The sequence below is a fragment of the Castor canadensis genome, chromosome 2, assembly GCF_047511655.1.
Source record: "Castor canadensis chromosome 2, mCasCan1.hap1v2, whole genome shotgun sequence".
Classification (NCBI taxonomy): Eukaryota; Metazoa; Chordata; class Mammalia; order Rodentia; family Castoridae; genus Castor; species Castor canadensis.
Window position 1 is genome coordinate 161064878 of NC_133387.1, and position 25786 is coordinate 161090663.

At 41.2% G+C, this 25786-nt stretch overlaps 2 pseudogenes; both read left to right on the plus strand.

The window, feature by feature from the left end:
• Positions 1-234: 234 nt before the first annotated feature.
• LOC141417527 (AP-1 complex subunit sigma-3 pseudogene) lies at positions 235-941 on the plus strand (annotated as a pseudogene).
• Positions 942-5683: 4742 nt separating this feature from the next.
• On the plus strand, positions 5684-6394 carry LOC141420857 (AP-1 complex subunit sigma-3 pseudogene; annotated as a pseudogene).
• Positions 6395-25786: the final 19392 nt, after the last annotated feature.

Below are 25786 nucleotides of genomic sequence, written 5' to 3' on the forward strand. Positions count from 1 at the left end.
TGTAGCTGGCAAACATTTTCTCCCACTCTGTGGGTGTTCTCTTCAGTTTAGAGACCATTTCTTTTGATGAGCAGAAGCTTTTTAGTTTTACTGAAGTCCCATTTATCTATGCTATTTCTTAGTTGCTGTGCTGCTGGGGTTCCATTGAGAAAGTTCTTACCGATTGTGGGAAGCAGCCATGGTCTGAGGCGGGCGCCTCACCTGTCAGCCGCGTGGGCTCGGGGCGCTGGGCTGTGGAACTCTGCGCTCTCAGATCTCCGGGCTGGGGCGGTGGCGGCGGCCGGGCCACCATGATACATTTCATCTTGCTCTTCAGTCGACAAGGGAAATTGAGGTTGCAAAAATGGTATACCACTCTCCCTGACAAAGAGAGGAAAAAGATCACCCGTGAAATTGTTCAGATCATTCTCTCTCGTGGTCACAGGACAAGCAGTTTTATTGACTGGAAGGAGCTAAAACTTGTTTATAAAAGGTATGCTAGTTTATATTTTTGCTGTGTATTAGAAAATCAAGACAATGAGCTCTTGACACTAGAGATTGTGCATCGGTATGTGGAGTTGATGGACAAATACTTTGGAAATGTCTGCAAGCTGGATATTATCTTTAATTTTGAAAAGGCATATTTTATCCTTGATGAGTTTATCATAGGTGGAGAAATTCAGGAAACATCCAAGAAAGCTGCTGTCAAAGCCATTGAAGAATCGGATATGTTACAGGAGAAGCCTACGTTTTAACTGTACATCTACTTGAAGACTCCGAGTGCTATGTGTTGTGAAATTACACATAAGCAATGCCTTGCATCCGGTCTGGATAGAGCCTCTGGCACCATGCCAAAAATAACTTAAAGGGATACTTTGTTAACTAGCAAAAAATATATTTATAATTGCTATGTCTGTATTATACTCTATATGAGCACTTTTTTGTGGCTGTAGTTATTTGAAATAACTCAACACACTGAATAGTGGTTTGCAATGTTTTAACTCCATGTATATTTTTAAACTAATTTCAAAAAATTAGCTGCAATATATTTTTATTGCATTTGGTCTTCTACTAAGAGATGGAAAATTGTATTGCTTTAACTCATGATTATGAATATTAAGTAGACCTTATATCATTAACACCTTTCCTAAAATGTTTAATTTTTTAAATTGTGTATCAATTCAAAATTATATTCATAGTTAAGAGTTCATACATAATGCAAGACATTTTTAATATACTTAATAATGCTATAATCTCAGGCCAGATACAATGTATCTGATATTAATGTCCTGAATTCATTTATATTTTCAAGACTGGAATTAAGGAAGATAACCAAAGATAGTATAGAACTTAGCAAGTGCTTTTGATGTCTTAGGCTGAGGTTTTGATTCTACCTTGTAATTGAATATAAGGGACATCCCAATAAGGTTGCATTTTCTACAAACTATATATTTATTAAAGTTTGAAGGCGTCTGGAGATACAATGTCTATGACATCTCTTATTGTTATAAAAATTTAAGGGTGGGAATTAATAGCAATAGTAATAATTACTATTGCTTCTACTATTTCTACAATCTCTTATGTTCCAAGCACTCATAGTTGCTTGAGAGATTTTGTTTTGAGTATTTTTTCAATGTAAATCTAATATATTTAAGGTCATTGTTTAATCAAACTTACATAGGGCATTTGTTATCCTTGCATCCTGTATCGGGGTGCATTTCCTCCTCTCCCCCAAAGAAAATTTTTGCTGCTAACCATCATTATTGTGAGTATGTCACCTTCCTGCTTCCTGGAATGAAAATTGCACAAAACTAGGTACTGAATGTGATCAGATATATTTGATTCTGTTTTGCTGCCTGTGCATTTCCATGTTAGTTTTGAGGTCTGGCATCTCTTCTGTTGAGTGGTTAGCACCATCCCGTGCTCTTCCTGAGGCAAGAGTGTGCTTGCTCTTGGATTCTATGAGAGATTGCATATGGTAGACCCAAAGACAACATAATGAAAAATGTTCGCTTTGGTTCATCTCAGAAGACACATTTAAAGGAAAATGACAAGAGCAAGGGCACAAGAACAGAGGAAGAAACTGACCAGTTCTTCAATGTAATCATTTACTTAAAGGAAATAATTCTGATTACAATATGAAATAATCACTGGTCTTTAATATGTGGTGTATCCTCAAATGAATGTTATGATTATAATTGTGGCACCAGATTGGAGTTTATCTTTTTTGATCAACATTGTTTACTTTAGGCGTCCTTCAGTTTTGTGACTTAACTTTTTAAAAAACATGATGGAATTCTTTATTTTTCAAAATAATTTTGGAAAAATGAACTTCATGGAAATCCATCATACTTTGTTTGATTTCTTTCCACTAGTTTTGGATGAAGGGCTCTCTTGAACCTCATTAAATATACTACATATTTGCTGGATAGTTCCATGTTTGACACTGTCAGGCTATGCACAGGGGTTCTCAGACTTCCTAACAATTTCATACACAGAAGATACTCATTTATGTGGCACACTGGGGTAAATTCAAGGGACTTTGGGGAAATCTTACATGGGCCCCAGTGAAAATAATCATTATGTCTTCTTTTATATTATATAATTATAACAGAAGTACCAAGTGAAAGCAAAGATAATATTCAATTTGTATAAAACCTTCAATAAAATATTTAAAAGAACTTAAAAAAAAAGAGAAAATTCTTACCTATACCTACTAATTCCAGAGTATTTTCTACTCTTTCCTGTATCAACTTTAGAGTTTGTGGTCTGATATTAAGATCCTTGATCCATTTTGAGTTAATATTGGTATAGGGTGACATACATGGATCTAGTTTCAGTTTTTTGCAGACTGCTAACCAGTTTTCCCAGCAGTTTTTGTTGAAGAGGCTGCTTTTTCTCCATTGTATATTTTTAGTGCCTTTGTCAAAGACAAGTTGGTTACAGTTGTGTGACTTCATGTCTGGGTCCTCTATTCTGTTCCACTGCTCTTCATGTCTGTTTTTGTGCCAGTACCATGCTGTTTTTATTGTTATTGCTTTGTAATATAGTTTGAAGTCAGGTATCGTGATACCTCCAGCATTGTTCTTTTCACTGAGTATTGCCTTGGCTATTCGTGACCTCTTGTGTTTCCATATAAATTTAACAGTAGATTTTTCAATCTCTTTAATGAATGTCTCTGAAATTTTTATGGGAATTGCATTAAACATGTAGATTACTTTTGGGAGTATAGACATTTTTACTATGTTGATTCTACCAATCCATGAGCATGTGAGATCTCTCCACTTTCTATAGTCTTCCTCAATCTCTTTCTTCAGAAATTTATAGCTTTCCTTATAGAGGTTGTTCACATCCTTTGTTAGGTTTGCACCTAGGTATTTGATTTTTTTTGAGGTTATTGTAAATGGAATTGTTTTATATATTCTTTCTCAGTTTGTCCATTACTAGTGTATTATAATGCTAATGATTTTTCTATGTTGATTTTATATCCTGCTGCCTTGCTGTAGCTATTGATGGTGTCTAGGACCTTCTGAGTAGAGTCTTTTGGGTCTTTGAGGTATAGGATCATGTCATCTGCAAATAGGGATATTTTGACAATTTCTTTACCTGTTTGTATTCCTTTTATTCCTTCTTCTTGCCTAATTGCTCTGGCTAGGAATTCCAGTACTATGTTGAATAGGAGTGTAGATAGTGGGCATCCTTGTCTGGTTCCTGATTTTAGAGGGAATGGTTTCAGTTTTTCTCCGTTAAGTATAATGCTGGCTGTAGGTTTGTCATATATAGCTTTTATAATGTTGAGGAACTTTCCTTCTATTCCTAGTTTCTTAGAGCTTTTATCATGAAATGGTGTTGGATCTTATCAAAGGCTTTTTCTGCATCTATTGAGATAATCAAGTGGTTTTTGTCTTTGCTTCTGCTAATATGGTTTATTATGTTTATTGATTTTCGTATGTTGAACCACCCCTGCATTCCTGGGATGAAGCCTACTTGGTCGTGGTGAATGATCTTTTTGATGTGTTGTTGAATTTGGTTTGCCATTATTTTGTTGAGGATTTTTGCATCAGTGTTCATTAAGGAGATTGGCCTATAGTTCTCCTTTTTGGAGGTGTCTTTGCCTGGTTTTGGGATAAGTATAATACTGGCTTCCTAAAATGTGTTAGGCAGTTTTCCCTCCCTTTCTATTTCGTGGAACAGTTTAAGGAGGGTTGGTATCAGTTCTTCTTTAAAGGTCTGATAGAATTCAGCAGAGAATCCATCAGGTCCTGGACTTTTCTTTTTGGGGAGACTTTTTTTTTCATTTTTCTTTTATTATTCATATGTGCATACAAGGCTTGGTTCATTTCTCCCCCCTGCCCCCATCCCCTCCCTTACTACCCACTCCGCCCCCTCCCTCTCCCCCCCTCAATACCCAGCAGAAACTGTTTTGCCCTTATTTCTAATTTTGTTGTAGAGAGAGTTTAAGCAATAATAGGAAGGAACAATTGTTTTTGCTGGTTGAGATAAGGATAGCTATACAGGGCATTGACTCACATTGATTTCCTGTGTGTGTGTGTTACCTTCTAGGTTAATTCTTTTTGATCTAACCTTTTCTCTAGTACCTGTTCCCCTTTTCCTATTGGCCTCAGTTGCTTTAAGGTATCTGCTTTAGTTTCTCTGCGTTAAGGGCAACAAATGCTAGCTAGTTTTTTAGGTGTCTTACCTATCCTCACCCCTCCCTTGTGTGCTCTCGCTTTTATCATGTGCTCATAGTCCAATCCCCTTGTTGTGTTTGCCCTTGATCTAATGTCCGCATATGAGGGAGAACATACGATTTTTGGTCTGTTGGGCCAGGCTAACCTCACTCAGAATGATGTTCTCCAATTCCATCCATTTACCAGCGAATGATAACATTTCATTCTTCTTCATGGCTGCATAAAATTCCATTGTGTATAGATATCACATTTTCTTGATCCATTCGTCAGTAGTGGGGCATCTTGGCTGTTTCCATAACTTGGCTATTGTGAATAGTGCTGCAATAAACATGGTTGTGCAGGTGCCTCTGGAGTAACCTGTGTCACAGTCTTTTGGGTATATCCCCAAGAGTGGTATTGCTGGATCAAATGGTAGATCAATGTTTAGCTTTTTAAGTAGCCTCCAAATTTTTTTCCAGAGTGGTTGTACTAGTTTATATTCCCACCAACAGTGTAAGAGGGTTCCTTTTTCCCCCACATCCTCACCAACACCTGTTGTTAGTGGTGTTGCTAATGATGGTTATTCAAACAGGAGTGAGGGGGAATCTTAATGTAGTTTTAATTTGCATTTCCTTTACTGCTAGAGATGGTGAGCATTTTTTCATGTGTTTTTTGGCCATTTGAATTTCTTCTTTTGAGAAAGTTCTGTTTAGTTCACTTGCCCATTTCTTTATTGGTACATTAGTTTTGGGAGAATTTAGTTTTTTAAGTTCCCTATATATTCTGATTATCAGTTCTTTGATGTGTAGCTGGCAAACATTTTCTCCCACTCTGTGGGTGTTCTCTTCAGTTTAGAGACCATTTCTTTTGATGAGCAGAAGCTTTTTAGTTTTACTGAAGTCCCATTTATCTATGCTATTTCTTAGTTGCTGTGCTGCTGGGGTTCCATTGAGAAAGTTCTTACCGATTGTGGGAAGCAGCCATGGTCTGAGGCGGGCGCCTCACCTGTCAGCCGCGTGGGCTCGGGGCGCTGGGCTGTGGAACTCTGCGCTCTCAGATCTCCGGGCTGGGGCGGTGGCGGCGGCCGGGCCACCATGATACATTTCATCTTGCTCTTCAGTCGACAAGGGAAATTGAGGTTGCAAAAATGGTATACCACTCTCCCTGACAAAGAGAGGAAAAAGATCACCCGTGAAATTGTTCAGATCATTCTCTCTCGTGGTCACAGGACAAGCAGTTTTATTGACTGGAAGGAGCTAAAACTTGTTTATAAAAGGTATGCTAGTTTATATTTTTGCTGTGTATTAGAAAATCAAGACAATGAGCTCTTGACACTAGAGATTGTGCATCGGTATGTGGAGTTGATGGACAAATACTTTGGAAATGTCTGCAAGCTGGATATTATCTTTAATTTTGAAAAGGCATATTTTATCCTTGATGAGTTTATCATAGGTGGAGAAATTCAGGAAACATCCAAGAAAGCTGCTGTCAAAGCCATTGAAGAATCGGATATGTTACAGGAGAAGCCTACGTTTTAACTGTACATCTACTTGAAGACTCCGAGTGCTATGTGTTGTGAAATTACACATAAGCAATGCCTTGCATCCGGTCTGGATAGAGCCTCTGGCACCATGCCAAAAATAACTTAAAGGGATACTTTGTTAACTAGCAAAAAATATATTTATAATTGCTATGTCTGTATTATACTCTATATGAGCACTTTTTTGTGGCTGTAGTTATTTGAAATAACTCAACACACTGAATAGTGGTTTGCAATGTTTTAACTCCATGTATATTTTTAAACTAATTTCAAAAAATTAGCTGCAATATATTTTTATTGCATTTGGTCTTCTACTAAGAGATGGAAAATTGTATTGCTTTAACTCATGATTATGAATATTAAGTAGACCTTATATCATTAACACCTTTCCTAAAATGTTTAATTTTTTAAATTGTGTATCAATTCAAAATTATATTCATAGTTAAGAGTTCATACATAATGCAAGACATTTTTAATATACTTAATAATGCTATAATCTCAGGCCAGATACAATGTATCTGATATTAATGTCCTGAATTCATTTATATTTTCAAGACTGGAATTAAGGAAGATAACCAAAGATAGTATAGAACTTAGCAAGTGCTTTTGATGTCTTAGGCTGAGGTTTTGATTCTACCTTGTAATTGAATATAAGGGACATCCCAATAAGGTTGCATTTTCTACAAACTATATATTTATTAAAGTTTGAAGGCGTCTGGAGATACAATGTCTATGACATCTCTTATTGTTATAAAAATTTAAGGGTGGGAATTAATAGCAATAGTAATAATTACTATTGCTTCTACTATTTCTACAATCTCTTATGTTCCAAGCACTCATAGTTGCTTGAGAGATTTTGTTTTGAGTATTTTTTCAATGTAAATCTAATATATTTAAGGTCATTGTTTAATCAAACTTACATAGGGCATTTGTTATCCTTGCATCCTGTATCGGGGTGCATTTCCTCCTCTCCCCCAAAGAAAATTTTTGCTGCTAACCATCATTATTGTGAGTATGTCACCTTCCTGCTTCCTGGAATGAAAATTGTACAAAACTAGGTACTGAATGTGATCAGATATATTTGATTCTGTTTTGCTGCCTGTGCATTTCCATGTTAGTTTTGAGGTCTGGCATCTCTTCTGTTGAGTGGTTAGCACCATCCCGTGCTCTTCCTGAGGCAAGAGTGTGCTTGCTCTTGGATTCTATGAGAGATTGCATATGGTAGACCCAAAGACAACATAATGAAAAATGTTCGCTTTGGTTCATCTCAGAAGACACATTTAAAGGAAAATGACAAGAGCAAGGGCACAAGAACAGAGGAAGAAACTGACCAGTTCTTCAATGTAATCATTTACTTAAAGGAAATAATTCTGATTACAATATGAAATAATCACTGGTCTTTAATATGTGGTGTATCCTCAAATGAATGTTATGATTATAATTGTGGCACCAGATTGGAGTTTATCTTTTTTGATCAACATTGTTTACTTTAGGCGTCCTTCAGTTTTGTGACTTAACTTTTTAAAAAACATGATGGAATTCTTTATTTTTCAAAATAATTTTGGAAAAATGAACTTCATGGAAATCCATCATACTTTGTTTGATTTCTTTCCACTAGTTTTGGATGAAGGGCTCTCTTGAACCTCATTAAATATACTACATATTTGCTGGATAGTTCCATGTTTGACACTGTCAGGCTATGCACAGGGGTTCTCAGACTTCCTAACAATTTCATACACAGAAGATACTCATTTATGTGGCACACTGGGGTAAATTCAAGGGACTTTGGGGAAATCTTACATGGGCCCCAGTGAAAATAATCATTATGTCTTCTTTTATATTATATAATTATAACAGAAGTACCAAGTGAAAGCAAAGATAATATTCAATTTGTATAAAACCTTCAATAAAATATTTAAAAGAACTTAAAAAAAAAGAGAAAATTCTTACCTATACCTACTAATTCCAGAGTATTTTCTACTCTTTCCTGTATCAACTTTAGAGTTTGTGGTCTGATATTAAGATCCTTGATCCATTTTGAGTTAATATTGGTATAGGGTGACATACATGGATCTAGTTTCAGTTTTTTGCAGACTGCTAACCAGTTTTCCCAGCAGTTTTTGTTGAAGAGGCTGCTTTTTCTCCATTGTATATTTTTAGTGCCTTTGTCAAAGACAAGTTGGTTACAGTTGTGTGACTTCATGTCTGGGTCCTCTATTCTGTTCCACTGCTCTTCATGTCTGTTTTTGTGCCAGTACCATGCTGTTTTTATTGTTATTGCTTTGTAATATAGTTTGAAGTCAGGTATCGTGATACCTCCAGCATTGTTCTTTTCACTGAGTATTGCCTTGGCTATTCGTGACCTCTTGTGTTTCCATATAAATTTAACAGTAGATTTTTCAATCTCTTTAATGAATGTCTCTGAAATTTTTATGGGAATTGCATTAAACATGTAGATTACTTTTGGGAGTATAGACATTTTTACTATGTTGATTCTACCAATCCATGAGCATGTGAGATCTCTCCACTTTCTATAGTCTTCCTCAATCTCTTTCTTCAGAAATTTATAGCTTTCCTTATAGAGGTTGTTCACATCCTTTGTTAGGTTTGCACCTAGGTATTTGATTTTTTTTGAGGTTATTGTAAATGGAATTGTTTTATATATTCTTTCTCAGTTTGTCCATTACTAGTGTATTATAATGCTAATGATTTTTCTATGTTGATTTTATATCCTGCTGCCTTGCTGTAGCTATTGATGGTGTCTAGGACCTTCTGAGTAGAGTCTTTTGGGTCTTTGAGGTATAGGATCATGTCATCTGCAAATAGGGATATTTTGACAATTTCTTTACCTGTTTGTATTCCTTTTATTCCTTCTTCTTGCCTAATTGCTCTGGCTAGGAATTCCAGTACTATGTTGAATAGGAGTGTAGATAGTGGGCATCCTTGTCTGGTTCCTGATTTTAGAGGGAATGGTTTCAGTTTTTCTCCGTTAAGTATAATGCTGGCTGTAGGTTTGTCATATATAGCTTTTATAATGTTGAGGAACTTTCCTTCTATTCCTAGTTTCTTAGAGCTTTTATCATGAAATGGTGTTGGATCTTATCAAAGGCTTTTTCTGCATCTATTGAGATAATCAAGTGGTTTTTGTCTTTGCTTCTGCTAATATGGTTTATTATGTTTATTGATTTTCGTATGTTGAACCACCCCTGCATTCCTGGGATGAAGCCTACTTGGTCGTGGTGAATGATCTTTTTGATGTGTTGTTGAATTTGGTTTGCCATTATTTTGTTGAGGATTTTTGCATCAGTGTTCATTAAGGAGATTGGCCTATAGTTCTCCTTTTTGGAGGTGTCTTTGCCTGGTTTTGGGATAAGTATAATACTGGCTTCCTAAAATGTGTTAGGCAGTTTTCCCTCCCTTTCTATTTCGTGGAACAGTTTAAGGAGGGTTGGTATCAGTTCTTCTTTAAAGGTCTGATAGAATTCAGCAGAGAATCCATCAGGTCCTGGACTTTTCTTTTTGGGGAGACTTTTTTTTTCATTTTTCTTTTATTATTCATATGTGCATACAAGGCTTGGTTCATTTCTCCCCCCTGCCCCCATCCCCTCCCTTACTACCCACTCCGCCCCCTCCCTCTCCCCCCCTCAATACCCAGCAGAAACTGTTTTGCCCTTATTTCTAATTTTGTTGTAGAGAGAGTTTAAGCAATAATAGGAAGGAACAATTGTTTTTGCTGGTTGAGATAAGGATAGCTATACAGGGCATTGACTCACATTGATTTCCTGTGTGTGTGTGTTACCTTCTAGGTTAATTCTTTTTGATCTAACCTTTTCTCTAGTACCTGTTCCCCTTTTCCTATTGGCCTCAGTTGCTTTAAGGTATCTGCTTTAGTTTCTCTGCGTTAAGGGCAACAAATGCTAGCTAGTTTTTTAGGTGTCTTACCTATCCTCACCCCTCCCTTGTGTGCTCTCGCTTTTATCATGTGCTCATAGTCCAATCCCCTTGTTGTGTTTGCCCTTGATCTAATGTCCACATATGAGGGAGAACATACGATTTTTGGTTTTTTGAGCCAGGCTAACCTCACTCAGAATGATGTTCCCCAATTCCATCCATTTACCAGCGAATGGTAAAATTTCGTTCTTCTTCATGGCTGCATAAAATTCCATTGTGTATAGATACCACATTTTCTTAATCCATTCGTCAGTGGTGGGGCATCTTGGCTGTTTCCATAACTTGGCTATTGTGAATAGTGCTGCAATAAACATGGATGTTCAGGTGCCTCTGGAGTAACAGTCTTTTGGGTATATCTTGGGGAGACTCTTGATTGCTGCTTCAATTTCATTTTGTGTTATAGATAAATTCAGGTATTTAATTACCTCTTGGTTCAGTTTTGGATGAATGTATGAATCTAGAAATCTGTCCATTTCTTTAAGATTTTTGAATTTATTTGAATATAGGTTCTCAAAGTAGTCTCTGATGATTTCCTTGACTTTGATGGTGTTTGTTGTTATCTCCCCTTTTGCATTCCTGATTCTACTAATTTGGGTTTTTTCTCTCTTCATTTTAGTCAGGTTTGCCAGGGGTTTGTTGATCTTGTTTATTTTTTTCTAAGAACCAACGTTTTGTTTCATTAATTATTTGTATGTTTTTTTTGGTTTCTATTTTATTGATTTCAGCTCTTTTTTTTTTATTATTTCTCTCCTATTTGTTTTGGGATTTTCTTGTTCTTGTTTTTCTAGGAGTTTGAGATGTATCATTAGGTCATTGATTTGGGATCTTTCAGTCTTTTTAATATATGCACTCATGGCTATAAACTTTCCTCCCTTTGCTGTGTCCCATAGGTTCAGTAGGTTGTATTTTCATTTTCATGGTCTTCCAGGAACTTTTTAATTTCCTCTTTTATTTCACCAATGACCCACTGTTCATTAAGTAATGAGTTATTCAGTTTCCAGCTGTTTGCATGTTTTTGGTCTTTACTTTTGTTGTTGAGTTCTAGTTTTATTGCATTGTGATCAGATAGTATGCATGGTATAATTTCTATTGTGCCTATATTTGCTGAGTCTTGCTTTGTTTCCTAGGATATGATCTATTTTGAAGAAGGTTCCATGGGCTGCTGAGAAGAATGTATATTGTGTAGAAGTTGGATGAAATGTTCTGTAGACATCAAGTAGGTCCATTTGATCTATTGTGTATTTTAGATCTTGAATTTCATTTTTGATTTTTTGTTTGAATGACCTATCTATTGATGATAATGGGGTGTTAAAGTCTCCCACAACCACTGTGTTGGAGTTAATATATGCTTTTAGGCCTTTCAGGGTATGTTTGATGAAATTGGGTGCATTGACATTGGGTGCACATAGGTTGATAATTATTATTTCCTTTTAGTCTATTTCCCCTTTTATTAGTATGAAATGTCTTCTTTATCTCGTTTGGTCAATGTTGGCTTGAAGTCTACTTTGTCAGAGATAAGTATTGCTACTCCTGCCTGTTTTTGGGGGCCCTTGGCTTGGTAAATCTTCTTCCTTCCTTTCATCCTAAGCCTATGATTATTTCTGTCAGTGAGATGGGTCTCCTGTAAGCAACAAATTGTTGGATCTTCCTTTTTAATCCATTTCATCAAGCTTTGCCTTTTGATGGGTGAATTAAGTCTGTTAACATTAAGTTAAGTGTTAGTACTGATAGGTATGTGGTGATTCCTGTCATTTAGTTGTCTTAGTTGTTTGAAGGTTTGATTGTGTGTACCTAAGTTGACGTTACTCTACTTTCTTGCTTTTTATTTTCCTGTAGTTTGGTGCTGCCTGTGCTTTCATGGTTGGGTTTCACTTTCTGTGTGCAGAATCCCTTGAAGAATCTTTTGTGGTGGTGGTTTTGTAGTCACATATTGTTTTAGTTTCTGCTTATCATGGAAGACTTTTATTGCTCCATTTATTTTGAATGATAGTTTTTCTGGGTAGAGTATCCTGGGGTTGAAGTTATTTTCATTCAGTGCCTGGAAGATCTCTCCCCAAGCTCTTCTTGCTTTTAATGTTTCTGTTGAGAAGTCTGCTGTGATTTTGATGGGTTTGCCTTTGTATGTTACTTGTTTTTTCTCTCTTACAGCCTTCAATATACTTTCCCTAGTTTCTGAACTTGTTGTTTTAATGATGATATGTTGTGGGGTAGTTCTATTTTGATCTGGTCTGTTTGGTGTTCTGGAGGCCTCTTGCATCTGTATGGGAATAGATTTTTCTAGATTTGGGGGATTTTCTGTTATTATTTTGTTGAAAATATTGCACATTCCCTTTGCTTGCACCTGTTCTCCTTCTTCAATGCCCATGATTCTCAAGTTTCGTCTTTTGATGGTGTCAGTTAGTTCTTGCATTTTCTTTTTACAGGTCTTGAGTTGTTTAATTAATAGTTCTTTAGTTTTTCCTTTAATTACCATTTCATCTTTGAGTTCTGAGATTCTGCCTTCTGTTTGTTCTATTCTGCTGGATTGGCCTTCCGTTTTGTTTGTGCAATTCTGTTTCATTCTTTTTTCTGAGGTTTTCCATATCCTGGGTGGTTTCCTCTCTAATGTTGTCTATTTTTGTCCTGAGTTCATTTATCTCTTTATTAATCATGTTCTTTGTTTCACTTTGGTGTTTATACAGTGCTTCTATGGTTTCCTTTATTTCTTCTTTTGCTTTTTCAAATTCTCTATTTTTGTTTTCTTGGAATTTCTTGAGTGTCTCCTGTACATTTTGGTTGACCATATCCAGTATCATCTCTATAAAATTATCCTTGAGTACCTGTAGTATTTCTTCTTTTAGATTATTCTTGTGGGCTTCATTGGGTTCTTTGGCATAGTTTATCTTCGTTTTTTGGAGTCTGTATCTTAGTGTCTATTTTTTCATTTCCCTCTGGTTCCTGTACTAATTTTTGCTATAGGGGAGCTGGTTTCCCTGTTTTTTCTGTCTCCTGTCATTGCCCTTGGTGTTGTTATTGTCTCTATACTATGTGCAATTAAGTATTTTCTGGCTTGTAATAATAGCACTAGTGATATTTAGAATGGAAGGGTGAGAGGAGAGTGAAAGCAAAGAAGTTAAAGGAAAAGGGAAAAATAAATAAACAAGTAGAAAAAAAACAAAACAAAGAAAGAAACAAAAAAAGTTTCAAAGATATAAACAGGGAGAGACTGTACTATTCAACCATAAGCTGAAAAGGCATTAGAGAGACAGAGAGAGAATTGAAAACAAAAAATAAAGAAAAATCAAAATTAAAATAAAATAAATAATGAAAAAACTATATATAAAAAGTAAAAAATAAATAATGTAAAAATTTAAAAAAATCTCCAAGTTCAAATGCAATTTTGGTGTTTGTCCCTCAGCCTCCAATTCTGGAGATGGTGCCTCAGGTGTTGTTCTGTAGTTGTCTCATCAAAGGGGAGAAATAAAATAAACCAAAACTGTACAAAACAAACAAACAAAAAATCCACAAAGTGTCCCAAGTTCAAATGCAGTACAGTTTCAGTAAGTCTTTCAGCATGCAGGTGTAGTTCGGTTGTTGTCTCATCAAAGGTAGGGAGAGAGAAAAGAAAAAAAAAAAGAGTCTGGAGACAGTTCTGTGAATGGCTATCTGCAGCTGTGGCTTGCCTGCCCGCTGCTGTCAGCCTGCTGTTGCTGGAGGCTTTATTTATGCAGATCTCAGGGGTGAGCTTAGCACTCAACTGGCCCCGCAGGCTTTGTTTATTCAGAGTTCTCCTGTGCATTAGCCGCTGCTACATGCTTTCCCCTTTCCAAGCACATTGGGGGAGGTGACACCACACCCGCTTTCTCAGGCCGGTGTGTTTATTTACAGCTCACGTGGGAAGTGGGTCTTCCCCATCTCCTGTGGAGTTTTCCTTCCACCACTGCTTTTACAAGCTTTCCTGCTCCTGATTGCTGGGCGTGTGCTGCTGCTCCTGCTGGCTGGTGTGTCTGTTTACAGCTCATGTGGGAAGTGGGTTTCCTCCCACCACCACTTTTATAAGCTTTCCTGCCCCTGGTTGCTGGGCATGTGCTGCCGCTCCTGCCTTCTCTGGTCCAACTTGTTTATTTACAGTTCTGTGAGGGATTTCCCTCTCCCTCTCTTCAGCATTCAGGGTGTCTTTGCTACGTGTCTTTATTGTTCTTATTGCTTATTATTCAGTTTCTCTTTTTTTCCCTGGGTGGGGTTTGGTCTGTCCAGGGGGCTATGCTGATCTAGCCCAGGGTTGTCTGTGGGAGTATCGTGTACCGCTTAGCTCACCTTGTGGTCTGCATCTTCCCAAGCCATCTGGGTGCCGGCGTCTGGCAGTGGCCCGGGGGCCCTCCTTGTTTCTCCATTTAACGTGAAGTGGAGATGCTCTGCACAGGCTGGAGGTATGGAGGGATCAAAGTTTTTCCTCTTCTCTGTGGTTTTGTTTGAAAGGTGTATATCCAGCATCTCTCCAAGATTTTCCTTTAGGAGGCAGGCTTTCTGCTTCCTCCCTCTAGCTGCCATCTTGGAACCTCAAAGAAAGAATTTAAAAGCAAGGTTTTAAAGAATTGTAAATGAGTAAGGCCTTAAAGAATAAAGAGAAAAGAAGCAAAGTAAAAGAAGAGTTATTAGACAAAAGAAGCGGCAAGGCTGTTGTGAGTCTCCATCCAAGCACCCAGCACATCTGGCCCCAGCTTTGTCTGTCTATCCTTTGTCTTTTCTGCATCTGCTGTTGCCCCCAGTTAACCCCCAGCTAGGTTGGTAGTAACAGAAGTGAGAAAAAGTTCTCTCCAACTTAGAAACTATCTTTAGAAACTGGCAATTGACCCCTTAAACCCCATCAGTTAGGGTGTCAGTTGCTTGCTGAAGGGCCTCAGGCATGTGTTCCTGGAACAGAGGAATGTGACCTCAGGGTGAGCATTTCTGTAACCCCTGTAGGCCATAGGGACAAGAAGAGCATGGGCAAGAGTTGGGACCTGGTGCCTAGGGAAAACAGGTATGGCTGGTAGACAGGCAAGGGAATGGGACAGGGGAGGAAGAAGAAGAAGGGTGTGGACACATGGCAGCTATAGGAAAGAGAGGTCTGGGTCCATGGTGCCAGAGTTGGTGCTTTTGGCTTCCATGAGCACTTGTAGAAGTGGTGGTGGTGGTGGAGCAGCAGCTGTAGAGCTGGGCCATGCAAGATGGTATGTCTTGGGGTGTGCCTGGTGCTGGTGACACTCTCTGTTGACATTGCCAGGTGGAGGCTGCTGGACTGGGTGAAACTTCCAGCTGCTGAGTGGACTCTGCTGCTCAGGTGGACTCCACAGCCTTGGGTACTGCAAGCCTCCCAGCTATCAAATTGTCCCTGCTGCCCACTCAGCTATCTAGCTTCCAATGGCAGTGGTGACAGTGGCAGTGCCAGGCTGACTCTCCCAGGCTGGTGCTGAGAGGTGGGACCAGAGACTCAGGGTGCATGCACGTGGAGGCTTGTATCTCTCCTTTGTGACTGGCTCTTTTAAACTTTGGTATTCCTGGTCCCTCCTGAAGTTTAAAGCCTGGGGCTGGTTGATTCAGGTGAGGCATGCCTCTCACTTGCCCTTCAGGGCCCAACTGGTGGCCTATAGCATGGGACAGACAGGTTTTTGGGAGAGTGAGTCAATAGGCTGCTGGGCAGAGACTGCCAGCCTGAGCAGATTCTGTTGACCCAGGTGCCACGAGCCTTCCAGCCACCAAGCAGACAAGATGTCATGGGCTCCTGGCTGCCAGTGGTGAGAGGTGGGCCCAGAGACATGGAGCTTGGGCATGAGCAGGCACAACATGCATGGCTCAGGATGGGGGAATGATGAAAGAGAAGGGAGAAAAGGGGGAGGAGGAAAGGGAAAGGGCATCATGGTTTTAAGGTGGTCTGCCCTCTGGGTCATGCACCCCTGGGGTGCATGCTTTTCTGGGAGGGAGTTATGGTGTTGTGGGAAGCGGTGAGGGAAACAAAGTCACTGAGACCCTTTGCAGGAAGCAGGAATTTTTATTATGCTAGCAGACTCAGGAGAGATAAGTTCTCAAAGCCCTGAACCCTGATCAGTGTCAGGAGATGGATTACAGGAGATGGGTTACATACCCCCAGGAAGGGTTATGCAACCAGGGGTATTTTGCAGGATATGGGTTAGTTAGAGGAAAACAAGTTGGTTACAGAATTTGCCACTCCCACCCCCTTATAGAATGTGGGTACAGTTACAGGAAACCTTGCACGGCTAGCCGGGGGTGTGCAATATTGCAGAGTGAGCAGAAAGTTGCTTGCAGACTCAGTGCGGGGAAACCAAAGTAAATTCCAGACATACAGTAAATCCCAGAAAAATGGCCAAGCTGGCTCCATCATTCCCCCTTTGATGCTTTGACATTTTATTTGTCAAAATGCATCATCTCTTTCATCGTCAGGGATGGTATTTACTCTTTGTTAACCTTGTAATAAACATAATTGTGTGGCTGTTTTCTGTTCTGCTATGGCTTCTATCAGGGTAGATACAGACCACATGACCAGTGGCAGCAAGGATGGGATTATAATACAGCCTAACACTATAATTAATATAGCCCCAAACATTGTTTTAAATCCTCCTATTGTAGAGAACCATCCTCCAAGCAAGTCATCAGGATTCCACCCTTTCCAAGTACTCGAATTGAATTTGCCACAAATTCCTTCAGAGTCTAAGAGACAGTCTAGAGCCAAGCAGTTTTGATAAATTGCATTGTGAATTTTGGTGTCTTGCTTAGCTAGGATATTGAGGGCTTTTGCAGTTTCATTGGTTATGATCTCTACCACTGCTTGGAACTGTATGATACAGTTGAGCATATATATTGGAGTCCAGTAGCCCCAAGAGCCATACTCAGCCCATGTGGCTGGCCCATAATACTGAATTATGCGCTCTGGGGACCATTCATCATCTTTCCAGTTTCCAAGTTGTATCTTCCTTTGTATGGCGCTCTGACTCCTTGGAGGCCCTCTTTCCTCATAGATTGGAATTCCCATCTGTTCACCTTGAGGCAAGGGGAGGAGGAAAAAGGAGGGATGTATTGTCCCTAATACACAGGCCCTGGCCCAATATGCAGGCAGCCTGGTATAGGTGGTCCTTCCACATATCCAGTACAATCCTCTTGGAGCCCATCATTCTGTTTGTGTCAACATTGTTCCATGCCTGTTGGAGGTGGTGGAAACTGGACAAGGGGTGAGGGTTTGGCTCAGAATAGTGTGAAGACCCCCACCACTGGGTTTCTTGAGCAGTGGCATTATAAAATCTCTGACCCAGATATGTCAGGCTCTCAAAGGGGTTGCTGAACTTTCCTCCCCTCTGGGAAAGACAGTTTTTACCAATAACGGAAGTTTTTAGGAGCCAGGTTTCTGCCTTGAGGTGAGGACGTCCCATCTCATAGGAGGGTTTCTTGGGACCTAATTCTTTGGCCTCCCAGGGCCATTGATCTCCCATATTTGCTTCTCCACACATATTACAAGAAGTAACATTAAGAGACTGAGCTATTGTTTCTGCTAAAAATAGGAACAAATTTGTAATGGAGGAAATGGGAGGAGGGCCTTTTTCCATCTCCTCATAGAAGGAATGAAAAACCCAGTAGGATGTGGTCTTGCATGAGACTATGACCCTCTTAAAAACCAGTTTTGCTCTTGGGTCATTCCATAGGCCATCTATGTGGATGCCTATCATGTGGCCTTTTTCCCAATTCCGCCTGGGGTCTGTGAAGTTAAGGATAGTGAAATTGACAGGATTGCAGGCTTCCCAGGAATGGGGCGGTGGGGGGGGGCAAGGGGAGACTCTGTTTTGGAGAATGGCAGACTTCAGCCCATGTGGTCCAAGTTACACATTCCCAAATAGAGCACGTGGGTGTGTTCCCATAACAACCATATTCACACATGTGTTCTTCACACATGTACTTGTTTTCTTTAGTATAGCTCCTTACCCACAAGAGAGTTGTATACCCAGAGATATTGGCATCAAAATTATAGTTGGCTCCTACACAAGCATCCAAATAGTCTAATATTGGCTGATGGGAGTTAATGATCTGGGTCTGGGTAATTAGGGGCCCTATCATGTGTTGGACCTCTAGCCACTCTTCTGAGGGAGCACATACAGGGTCAAAGGAGATGAGCTGATTGCTGTGAGAGCACATTGAGTAAGTAGTACTATTGTGAAAACATGACCCAATAATAGTACCTGCACATGAGTAATAGTTATGGAACAGCAAAATTCTGGTAATGTCATTCCTAGTCTGAGTAGTATGTAAGCACACTCATAGGATGAGAGGTTTAGGTTTGCAAAAGGAACAGGACAGAAACGACCAAAAACAATACCACATCCTGTCAGCAGGAGGATGACAAGAAGAGCCTTTTGATTCTGCCCCATCCTGCTGGGACAGTTACTGTTATTCCTACTGACCAAAGCCAGTCTTACAATACCAAAAAGAGAGATAGGTAAGGGATGGCAGAACTCAAGCTCACCACAGAACACTCTATCTGAGAAACAACAGTCCATTAACTGTCTGTCCAGTTGACTCCTCAAGCTTCTGCCATGTGTTGACTAGTCAGCTTCTGGTTTGTGACTAGGGCAAGGCTGAAGGTCCCTTCCTCAGGATCAGTTTGAATGGGTTGCTGGAGTCCAGTTGACTCTTCCACTCAGGAGCTGCCTTCTTCACTTGGGTCTGATGGATCTGTGGGGTGATCTCTGCCACCTTGATTGCTGTGGGAGTAGTCAGGATCACCGAATAGGGTCCTCTCCACCAAGGTTGGAGAGGCTGAAGATTCCACTTCTTTATCCAAACCTGGTCACCTGGCTTAAAGGAATGTACATCAGTGGTTAGGCTAACAGGGAGTCTCTTTTGAACATGGCAGTGTAGGTCATTGAGCACTTTTCCCAAACAGCACATCTGTTGGAGCAAGGTTAGATTTCCTATTTCTTTTAAATCTCCCTTAATGTCCTTTATTAGTGGGGGTGGCCTTCCATAGAGAATCTCATAGGGTGAGAACCCTGACTGTTTGGTGGGGCTACACCTGACCCTAAGTAAAACTAATGGCAAGATCTGTTCCCATGTTAGATGTGTTTCCTGACAGAGTTTACTCATCTGAGTTTTTAGTGTCCAATTCATACTCTCAACTTTGCCTGAACTCTGAGGACAGTATGCTGTGTGAAGGTTCCAAGTTATTTTTAGCCCCTTTGTCAGTTGTTTAACAACTTTTGCCACAAAAGCTGGCCCATTGTCTGATCCAATGGAGATGGGGATCCCATACTTGGGAATTATTTCCTTTCATAAGGCACAGACCACTTCTTGGGCCTTCTCTGTTCAGGTGGAGAAAGTCTCTACCCACCCAGAGAATGTGCACACAATCACCAGAAGATATTGGTAGCCTTTGGTTAGAGGTAGCTCGGTGAATTCTATTTCCAAGTCTTCAAAAGGGGAACTACCCACATACTGGACTCCCGGCTTAGGGAGTGATCTTTGTTTGTGGTTATTTTTGGCACATGTTTCAGATTGCTTAAAAATATTGCTGGCTAAGCTGGTGAGACAGGGGACATAGAAATGTTGGCTCAACAACTGATTAAGGGCTGACTTCCTCATATGAGAGTCCTGATCAGCATTTTTTACAAAGGTGGGGGCTAGTGTCTCTGGAATCACTATTCACCCACCTGCAAGCTGATACCATTCCCCTTTGCAATATTTTCCTTCCTCTTGAGTAAACCACTCACATTCATGACTGGAGTAATGTAGAATACATTCTGTCAGTGGGGTCAGGAGGAGTGCAGCAGTTACAGCCACAGGCTGGGTGGGTGGAGCCCGGAGAGCTGCTGCACAAACTTCCTGATCTGCTCTCTGATTTCCCTATGCCACTGGAGTCTTGCCCTTCTGATGCTCTGGACAATGTATAACATGACATTTTTGGAGGCCCACACTGCCTCCAGGAGCTCAAGATCTCTGACACATACTTTATGTCTTTTCCTCCTAAGGTAATCAATCCTCTTTCTTTGTATATAGCTCCACGTACATGAAGAGTGGTAAAAGCATACTTAGAGTCTGTGTATATGTTAACAGTCTTCTCAGCTGCCAGTTGGAGGACATGCATCAGTGCAATGAGTTCAGCTTTTTTGTGCTGATGTGCCCAGAGTGAATGCCTGTGCTTCCAGGACTAAGTCCAGAGATACCACTGCATAACCAGCATATCTTGTTCCTTCTTTAAGGAAGCTGCTCTTGTCTGTGAACAGCTCAAGGTCAGGCTGAGCTAAGAGCTGGTCACCAAGGGTAGAACAGCTTGAAAAGACCTCATTTATCATTTCAACACAGTCATTTTCTGGAGGCCCTGCAGCTGACGGGAGGAGGATCACCGGGTTTAAGGTCCAAACAACTTCTAGTTTCACTTGTGGATTTTCACAAAGCATACTCTGGTATCTGACCATCCTGGTATTTGTCAGCCAATACTGTCCCTTGGATTCCATTAGAGTCACAACAGAATGTGGGACCCTGACAGTTATCTCCCCTCCCAGTGTTAACTTTTCTGCCTCTAATACCAGCAAGGCTGTGGCTGCGAGAGCTTGCAAGCAGGGGGCCCATTCCTTTGCCATTGAATCTAACTACTTGGAAAGATAAGCCACTGGCTTGTGCCAGGAGCCCAGGTATTGGGTCAGGACTCCAACTGCCATGCTACTTCTCTCATGCACATAGAGGAAGAAAGGCTTTCTCACATCTGGGAGTCCCAGAGCAGGGGCACTGACTAATGCCTCCTTGATGGCACAAAAAGCCTGTTGCTGTTCAGATTCTCAGATTAGGGGCTCCCTTTTGCTGCCCCTTTATGGCTTCATACAAGGGCTTTTCTAGCAATGAGAAACTAGGTTTCCAAATCCAGCAGAACCCAGCCTCTCCCAAGAACTCACAGATTTGTCTTTTCATAGTAGAAGTCAGGATTGAAGAGACAGCTTGTTTTCTTTCTGCACCAAAGTTCTGCTGGCCTTGGGAGATGTGAAACCCCAAATATTTGAATGAGTCTTGGCAGATCTGAGCCTTCTTTCAAGATATTTGTATCCAGATTCCCATAAGAGATGGAGTATGAACTCTGTCCCTTTAAGACAGTCCTGGTTGTTAACTGCTGCGAGAAGGATGCATCCACATATTGTAAGAGTGCAGCCAGCTTCCTCTGCTGGGTATGCCCACAAATCTGATGCCAGAGCAGTTCTAAAGATGGTTGGGGAGTTTTTGAAGCCCTGTGGGAGACGAGTCCAAATTAACTGCTGTTGCCCCCCTGACTGGGGGGTCTTCCCATTGGAAGGCAAAGATGAGTTGGCTCATAGGTGCCAACCTAATGCAAAAGAATGCGTCTTTTAAATCCAAACATGAGAAGCAGGTTGCTTCTGCTGGTATCAGAGCTAGCAAAGTGTATGGGTTTGGAACCACTGGGTGCAGAGTCACTGCTGCTTGATTGATTGCCTGGAGATCTTGCACGGTGCAGTAATCATTGGTGCCTGGCTTCTGAAGTGGCAGCAAGGAAGTGTACCAGGTAGATTGACAAAGTCTCAGGATTCCATAGCTTGAGTCTCTGAAGGTGATGAAATATCCCTTCTTGTGCCCTCATTGGGATTGGGTATTGTCTCACTCTTATTGTAGTGACTCCCGGCTTTATCTCTATTGCTACTGGAGGAATGCTGATGGCTAGCCCCGGAGGATTGTCTTCTGCCTATTCTTCCAGGACCTTAAAGGGCATCTCTGGCCCCTTTAAGGCAGTCTCTACTGAATTTAAGCTCCATTATTCTTCCCAGGGAGTGATGAGGGCTAAGACCCTACGGAACCCTGAGCTGAAGCTCAAAGCTGCTTGTCCATTCTCCTGAAAACTGACTTCAGCCCGCAGCTTGCTTAGCAGGTCTCATCCTGTCAGCAACACTGGACATTCTGGTATATAGAGAAACTCATGAGTCACGAGATGACCTCCCAGAGTACATTTTTGGGGCTGGAGAAAAGGGAAGTGGGTCTGGATCCCTGTAGTCCCCACAGATGTCTGGAGTCTTTTTAAAATTGGTACCACCTCTCAGGTCACCACTGAATGCTCAGCGCTGGTGTCCATATTGAAATCTACAGGTTGGGCCCCTACTGATGTATGGAATATGGGCTCTTGGGGGCTGAGGAGGAAAGAGCCCAGTTGGCCCTAATCATTGGCCTGCTCAATGCCTGTGAGCCCCACAAAGTCCTCTTTCTCTTTTGTCTCTTTGCATCTGGGGTGGAGCTGTAGGCACCACTTTTCCAGTGTCCCTCTTGGTGACAGAAGGCACATTCATTCTTTTTTAGGGGCTCTGATCCCTGTAGCAATGCTTGTGAGGAGTTTCATGACCCCCTCCTTTGCTTCTTTCTCAGCTTCTACCCAAATTGGAACTGTGCCCTCCCCATGTGTTCAATGCCACTGCCAGATCTGTCCTTTTTCATTTTTCCTTCTGCCTCCTTTTGGGCTTCCTGGTCTTGGTTGACAAACACTTTAGTTGCCACTTCCAGGAGCTGGGATGCATTCATGCCTGCACAAATTCTTCTAATTTTTGTAACTTTCTTCTAATATCCCCCTGGGCTTGCCCTACAAAGGTGGCATTGATCATTCGCTGATTTTCAGGGGCCTCATGATTGAAGGGAGAATATAGATGGTATGCTTCACATAGTCTCTCATGGAACTGTGCTGGGCTTTCATCAGACTTCTGTAAGATCTCTGAGACTTTGTTCATGTTTATGGCCTTTCTTTCCCCTTCTCTTAGACCTGCCATCAGAGCCTCTCTATATCTATGTAAATTCTCTCGTGCTTCTGCTTTATTTGGGTGTTATGCAGGTTTGGCTTTTGGAAAAGCCATCTGGGCATAGGCTTGCACATCATTTGTCCCATTGGGTGCATGAGCCTCAAGCCAATGAAGGGCTGCCTGGACAACTTGTCTCCATTCCTCCATGCTAAGGAGCATTTGAAGCAATTGCCTACAGTCCTGCCAGGTTGGATTGTGAGTTTGGATGTTGGACTGAATCAAGTCAACCATGGCCTGTGTACAAGGGTGTATGATTTGGTGTACAAGGGTGTATGATTTTTCCAGGTTAGGAGGTCCATGGTGGTGAAGGGCTCATAAGTGAACAAGGGCCTGCCTCTCTGCAGCTCACCATGTGGATTATAACACATGGGGCCTCTGGTCTCCTTGAGGGGCATCTAGAATGTTACCTGAGCTGTCAAGCAGATTTTTGGGCAAGGTCCAGACTGTTGAAACTCCTGATGAAGGAGGAGAAGATGGGTCTCCTGAGTCTGTTGTGGGATCCACTAGAGGTGGGGTCAGCCAAGGCATAGGTGGATAAACTGGGACATCTGGTAGTGGGAACAAGTCAGGTTCCACCTAGAGCACTGGGGGAGGAGCCTTTTCTTTCTTTTAAGAGTCCCAGTGTTTGTTGCCCTTGCCATCATAATCTTACAATTGTCTTCAAAACATTTCTTAAATCAAGGAGGATGATGAGCTGCCAATGTCTGCCATATGTCTATGTAGGGGAACTGGTCAGGATGACCTGATGTCCCTGTCACTACCTGATAGACCCTATGAATAGTTTATTGATCTAGAGATCCCTCAGAAGGCCGTCCAACCTTAAAGGACACCCAATCTATTTAACAGAATTTCCAAAGTTTCTGGGTGGTGAGCTCCACACCATAATCACCTCTGTGCCCTTTCTTGAAGTTGTCAAGCATACATTGTAAAGCAGTTTTTTTTACTTTGGCTCCCACTCATATTGAGACAAGGTACAAGAAGATCAGGGAATTTGGAAATGAGGCGCGTGTCTTCAGTTTCTGACACAAAGGGAAGACAGACAACTTTTGCTTCATTTGTTCCTAGCTGTTCTCTTCAAGGAGATATTTCAGACGTTTCATAGCCATAGTGAGTCCGTATAAATACTGGACCAGTGCTCCAAGGGTGGTCACCCTAGACAAAATAACTTATTTTTTTGTGGCACTGGGGTTTGAACTCAGGGCCTCATGCAGACACTCTTACCACCTGAGCCACTCCAACAGCCCTCATGCTAGACCAAATGAGAACATCCCTGGCTGCTGGAAACAAACTCCACACACCATGTGGTGACCAAAGTCACACTCTTCATGCTCTCAGTTACATATCACACATTCATCTAACCCAACAAACCTAGTCTGGAAGGTATCCCAGTTTCCCCTTGAAAAATCACAAAATCCCAAAAAAACAAGATTCAAGGGTACTGGGGGGCACCTAGGGGATGATCTAGCCCCTCTTCCATCCTCTCATGGATGGGCCTATTCTGATGGACCCAGGTCCTACCTGTTCCAGATGGGCACTGCTCCAAATTTTCCTGGTTCCTGAGGTCTCTATCCAAGTTTCTTTGGCATGTAAAGAACTGAGGCCTCAGTCTCCATGGGAGGCTTTCCTAGCTGTCTGGACTAACTGTCCTGGGTTGCATCCCCAGGAGTTGGGACACAGCCCACCAGCCAGGGAGGCAAAAATGGCAACTGTGGTCTCTCTTGTTCCCAGCTAATGCACCAGAAATGTTGCAGGAAACAGCGAGGGAAACAAAGTCACTGAGACCACTTTGCAAGAAGCAGGAATTTTATTATGCTATTAGACTCAGGGGAGATAAGTTTTCAAAGCCCTGAGCCCCAATCAGTGTCAGGAGATGGGTTATATACCCTCTGGGAGGGTTCTGAGACCAGTAGTTTTTTGCAGTACTTGTTTTTTTTTTTTTTTCAGTGTATGGGTCAGTTACAGGAAAATAAGTTGGTTACAGAATTTACCACCCCTCCCTCTTATAGAATGTGGGTAGACTTACAGGAAACCTTGCAGGGCTAGCTGGGGGTGTGCAATATTGCAGAGTTAGCAGAAAGCTGGTTGCAGACTTAGTATGGGGAAACCAAGGTAAATTCCAGACATATAGTAAATCCCAGAAAAATGGCCAAGATGTCTCCAACAATGGGACTCAGGGACCATTGCCCCAGAGTGAGGGTCCCATATCACTGAGGCCATGGGTATTTTTTGGTTCCAAAATGTCAGGTGGAAGGGCACTGGGCTAGAGGATGGAGAGGGATGGGTTAGGATAAAAGAAATCAATAAAAATAGCATCTTGAGGTCTCACCCTTTAATTCCTGACTGACTTTGCCACAAATGTTAATGGTGTCAGTGCAATATATGATCAGAAGATTTTCAAAGTCCTTGTATCACATAAGGAAGAATCCATAGCAGGACATGTAAGTATAAATGGGGTTTATTAAAAAAGTGGAAGTTGAGAGGAACAGGGAGTGTGCTTCGTTTCTTTAGGTGCTTTTAAAACGTACACTAACCTATGGGAAGGGAGTTACCAGGTGATTCCCTTCCAATAACCAGTGAGTGAGGAGGGCCATGGGTGTACTCCAGGTCAGGTGAGGGCGTCTGAGCCATCCTTGGGCCAGTGTGGGCAACCTATACACACATATAATAAGTCATATATTTTCTCTGAGTCCCAAACTTTCCCTAACTTGGGCCGCCTCATGAACACCAAGAGGATAGCAGAAATGGCAGTAGAGCAGCAGGCAAAAGCACAGTTGAATAGTTCCAGGGAGTGACCATGGGAAGCAGAGGAAATATATATATATATATTATTTTTTTTTTACGTT